Below are 6,000 nucleotides of genomic sequence, written 5' to 3'. Positions count from 1 at the left end.
TTTCAAAGAATACTATTTTATTAATGTCAACCCTGGTTTGTGGGAATAGGGAATTTTCCCATAATAGAAGAAATAGAAAGTAACATAATCTTGGCCAGTGGCTTCTGATGCTTCAATCTAGAAGTTCAGAAACATGAGTTCTGTCTGACTCTCCCAGAAACTAGGTATGTGATTGTATACAAGACCCTAAATCTCTCTGAACTCCCATTTGTTTCTTCAGAAAGTGGAGATAATATGTGCCCAATTTTCTTCATAAAATATTGTGATAATCAAGTGGAATCAGAAAAAAAAGGGTACTTAGAGATCCAACTCTAGACCCAATTCCCTCTTTGTACAGATAAGGAAACTGAGGCTCCAAGAAAAGAAGGATATTGTTCATAGTCTCCAAATCATCCCCAGTGAGAATTTAGATTTCACTTCTATGAGTGGAATTATAATGTCATAATGCTGCTACAGGAAAATTCTCAGTTTGAAGTCAGTCAAACCCAGGTTTGAATCCCTGTTCTTGCACTTACCCCTTGACTTTAGACAAGTTACTTCATTTATATGTGCCTCAGTTTCTTCATTTGTGGAAAAAAAAATTGTACCTACCTCATAGGGTTGTGTTGAGCAGTTAAATGGATGTGAAGGGTGTGGAAGATAGTAATGGCTCAGTAATGTCAATGCTTTTCCTTGGCTAATCTAGTGCTGTTTCTCTAATCTTACTATTACATTATGACACAGTTTCCAGATCTCATGGAGTCCCTGTGTTTCCTTTTGACAGAAAACATGGCAAGTATTAGAGTGGGGTGGCAACATGTGGTTGGGGATTTAGCCTTTTTCTACAGATTGATCACTATTTTTCTACGAAAAATAGACCTGTGCTCAGGTTTCTAATTATGTGCTAAGTCATGAAAAGTCTTCTGAGATCTAGATGAGTCATCAGCACAAAAAATATCAGAATAACAATATTTATAGCTCCATGGGTCCATTCCCACAAAAAAGATGGTTTTCCAAAGATGGCTTTCAAAGCTCATATGATACATCTGCTCTCAGCCTAGCCTCAAGTTCAAACTGTCATGTTAAATAGAAAAGCAATTGTTCCCTCCTCTAATTTTATCTTTTCAAGATATGGACATTATGTACAAACTAAGGCACTGAATGTGGGCCACAGTACTATAGGTGAAAGACCCAATTGCTACCTCCAGAATCATGTGCTTCTGATTCTAGTTGAAGGTCCATTTGGCCAGTACAAAGTTGGGAGAAAATCTTGCTCTAATTTCTCACTCAAAAACCAAGGTTCATGTACTTGTTCTTCCAGCTTTATTGAGATGTAATTGACACATAATATTGTGTAAGTTTAAAGTGTACAACATGATGATTTGATGCATATATATACTGCAAAATGATCACCACAGTAAGGTTAGTCAACACATCCATCACTCCACAACTTTGGGGCTGGGGTGAGAACGTTTAAGATCTACTTGCTTAGCAACTTTCAAGTATATAATAAAGTATTGTTAACTATAGTCACCTGCTGTATATTAGATGCCCAGAACTTATTCATTTTCTAATTGGAAGTTTATACCCTTTGACTAACATCTCTCCATTTCCTCCACCCCCCAGCCACTGGCAACCACCATTCTATGCTCTGTTTGTGTGAGCTCAGCTTTGTTTTAGATTTACTTTGACTAGGTCACTTCTAGGAATTGAGCCTAAGAAAATTATTTAAAATTCACTGATTTGAGAAGTGTGTAATGAGCATCTAGGATTCTTGGACATCAGTGAACTAAAGAGACAAAGGACTTTGCCCTTATAGATTAACCTCAAAGTTGGAAGAACCAATAATAAACAATGAACATAATTGCATACAGTAGATAGTATGCATATATGGTGATAAGAACTTTGGGGGAAAAAATAGAGTGAGTCCTTGCATGTAGGCATTTCCATGTCATGGTACAACAAAAGAAAATAAATAAATAAACTGAACTTTGTCAAAATTATGAGCTTTTGTTCTTTGAATGGTACTATCAAGAAAGTGAAAAATACAACCCAAAGGGAGAAGATATTTACAAATCATATTTGGTAATGATCTAGTATTCAGAATCTGTAAAGTACTCACAACTCAATAATAAAAAGACATAGGAATGATGTACTAATACATGCTGAAACATGGAAGAATCTGGAAAATATTAAGCTAAGTGAAAGAAGCCAATCACAAAAGACAACATATATGATTCCATTCATATGAAATGTACAGGATAGGCCAAGCTATAGAGACAGAAAATAGATTAGAAATTGCTGCCAGCAACTGGAGGGCAGAGGAAATGGGGAGTAACCGCTAGTGGGTATGGGATCATTTTATAGGGTGATGAAAATATCCTAAAATTGATTGTGCTAATTGTTGTACAAGTGTGGATCAACTAAAAACATTGAATTACACACAGTAAATGGGTGAATTGTATGGTATGTGAATTGTATGTCAAAAATGTTACCAAAAATGTCCCAATAAAAGTTTATTTTTTATTTTTTTAAGATTTTATTTATTTATTTGACAGAGAGAAAGAGAGCACAAGCAGGGGGAGTGGCAGGCAGAGGGAGAGGGAGAAGAAGGCTCCCCGCCGAGCAGGGAGCCTGACATGGGGTTTGATCCCAGGACCTCGGGATCGTGACCTGAGCCGAAGGCAGACCCTTAATCAGCTGAGTGACACAGGTGCCCCTCTAATAAAAATTTAAAACAGTGTAACAAAAAGCTTCCCTGCACAGAGTTCTGGAGGGGTAAAGAGTTAAGCAGATACATGTAATTCTTGAGAGCATAAATTCCGGAAACCAGGACATTGTCTTTTATACTGCTGCAGTGCACATATTTAATGAAGTTCTGTATATAGCCAATGTTAAAGGCAATCACAATAAAAATGATGGAAAACTCCTGGAGTCAAATCACTATTCAATTTGCAACTATGTAGAAGAGAAGCTATTATAAAATCATGGGAATCTCCAAGAGTTTAGATATGGGGGACGCCTGTCAAATTGATTTTTGCAAGACTTGAGACTCAGGCAGAAACTGGCTTATTCTAGAGATGCCCTGGAATTCAAATAACTAGCAACTAGGCCTAGGAATGTTAGGCCTGTTCTGAATACCCCAGAAATTTTAGCATGCTAGAAACTATCTCAGGGCTCAGGGCCTAACTACAGAATCATAGAACTGATTTGCTTTCCATGAAGATTTTAACACTACCGAGAAGAGCATCAGATTTGGAGTCAGTATTTGAGACTAAGAGTCCTGACCTCTGTCTCTTATGGAGATACCAAAGGGGCATTTTTCAATGATTTTTCTCCCAATAAAATCCCAAGGTCTGATTTTGGTACAGATCTATGCAGTTCACCTGGGAGCAAATGGCTTTTAGGATCATTGACTCAGACTACACAGTGAGTACATGTTAGACTAAATCCTCATTTTAGCCAGTTTTAGATTGATTTTGCATGAAACTGGCAATAAAATAAACATAGTTTAAACTTCACAAACATCTGTCAGGGAGCTAGTCTGACACAAATAATTTTCACAATAGGTTAAAGATAAACCTGTAGCAGTTTGATTTCTCTGCTGGTAGGAGTAAGGTGGTTGATCAGAGAATCAGTATTATTTATATTTGCTCCCCCAAACCCTGATGGTATAAAACACATACATTTTGCTTTATGGGATAGATTAATTCCCACAAATTCCCACATGTAAGACTAAAACTAAAGAGCACTTATATTGAATTCCATGCACCCCATTAAGAATTCAGAGATGGGTTCCCAGGGGGGAGAATTCCCCTAAGGAACTTGAAAATTTTTGCAAAAAAAGATGCTAACATGATGGTCATTTCTTTGGCCTATTGAGTACTATAGACAATACTGCTAGATTTTTGGTACTACCAACTGTAAGCTGCAATTTAGTATTTATCTGCCCATCCTAAGAATTCAGTTAGAGCCCAGCCAGTACAATTCAGGTCTCCTCAAGGATTCTTAAACATACTGGTAGTGAGAGACCTGATTGCCTAATTAGGAAGGTCCTAGATGCTGTTCCTGAGGTTAAAGTTAGCAGAAAGGGCTTCAACACCAGATTTTTTTTAAAAGATTTTATTTATTTATTTATTTATTTATTTATTTATTTATTTGAGAAGGGGGAGGGGCAGTGGGAGGAAGAGGGAGAGAATCTCAAGCAGATTCCAAGCTGTGTGTGGGCCCAACAATAGGGCTCTATCTCACAACCCTGAGATCATAACCTGAGTCAAAACCAAGAGTCAGACGCTTAACTAACTGAGCCACACAGGCGCCCCTCAACATCACTTTTATTAGGAGGATTTTATATTAGCCTACCAAAATTACAAAGCAGTGGTTCTCAAATTTAAGAAGGCATGTTGAAAATGCAGATTCTTGGGCCTCATGGTCAGTAATTGTATTCAATAGGTCTCGAAGCAGATGCCCAGAAAAGTGCATTTTAAAGTAATCAATAGGGAATTTGATGCAGGAGTTCCAGGGGCAGCATTTTAAGAACCATTACTATATCTGAAAGAAAGAAGATTCTAAATGTCAGGGATTGGGATGCCCGAGTGGCTCAGTCGGCTAAGCATCTGCCTTTGGCGCAGGTCATGATCCCAGGGTCTTGGGATCGAGTCCTGCATTGGGCTTCCTGCTCAGTGGGAAGCCTGCTTCTCCCTCTCCCTCTGCCTGTCCCTCCCCCAGCATGTGCTCTTTCTCTCTGTCAAATAAATAAATAAAATCTTAAAAAAAGATTTAAATGTCAGGGATTGTGGAATACTTAAAATGATAGACTCAGTCATGCTGGAGCTCCTGCAAGGTCTCTTATAATAGCTAATATTTATTGAGCCCTTCACTGTATACCAAGCACTGTTCAAAGCATTATTTTTGTATTGTCATTTATTCCTTGCAACGCTATTAGTTAGGTACTATTATCCTCATTTTACAGATGAGGAAACCAGGGCACAGAGAAATTAAATAACTTGCCCTATGGCCTACAGCTAGTAAGTAGTAGACAGTTTCACTTTTGAACCTACACGCATAACCACTATGCCATACTGCTATAGAGGGCATTCATATTTATTGTTTAGTATGCTGGGCTTGGCAAGGGGTAGGATGGGGTAAAAGGTTGACAGGAGTGGAGAGTGTTGAAGTAAAAAGGATCCTATTCTAACCATCTCTTTTACAGGTGTGGAAACAGGCCCTTTTGAGTACCTAAGTGTATGACCTAAAGAGGCCTTATCTCTTCATTTTTTGTGCATTCTATTTTGGCATTCCCTTTTTGTGCATTCTCTTATTTTCTCCCCTTTACTTCTTCTTGACTTCATCTCTGGGACAAAACTGCTACATAGCACAGACAACATTGTCCCCTTCACTCCTTGCAAAAACCTTTCTCAACCATTCAAACTTGAAAGGATAACATGCAACTCTTTTCTTATTTTTGCCTGCCATCTTCTCTTCAAAGTCACTCAATAGGACAATGAAGGGAAAAACCAAATTCACGATGTTTTTCAAAGCTGAAAGCCTCCCCCCACCAACTCCATTTGAAGAGAGACTTGGCTATGATTTGTCCTCAATTACTGTCTATTTGCTTTAGATTAAAATCTCTCTGATTGTGATTTACTTTTATGAAATCCATTTTGTTGCTCTTGCTTAGCTTAATATTTCTAGATCATCTGCCCAGAAGTCACTGAGCAATTATGATATAACCCCAGAGAGCAATACTCACTGTCTCATTTTACTTACCTAAAGGAAAGATGGAGCACAAGATCTTACATATCTGGCATAGACAGACCCTCCCAACTGCACTCCTAATTGGGCTGGGAAAAGACAAGTCACCCACATAGTGGGAGGAAGGGTCCCTTCCCCCAACTGATTAATTGGAGAGGCTTGCAATAGTTATTTCCTAACTAAAAGTTCTAATGATTCAGTTACCTGGATTATTTCCAAAGTCCTTGTTAATTTAAGCAATGAATCTTCCATTTAAATAACAGTAAT

The sequence above is a fragment of the Callorhinus ursinus genome, unplaced genomic scaffold (genome assembly GCF_003265705.2).
Source record: "Callorhinus ursinus isolate GAN/ISIS: 27379988/994484 unplaced genomic scaffold, GSC_fseal_2.0 scaffold16, whole genome shotgun sequence".
Taxonomy (NCBI): domain Eukaryota; kingdom Metazoa; phylum Chordata; class Mammalia; order Carnivora; family Otariidae; genus Callorhinus; species Callorhinus ursinus.
The sequence above is the reverse complement of the archived record's forward strand: the minus strand, read 5'-3'. Positions refer to the sequence as shown.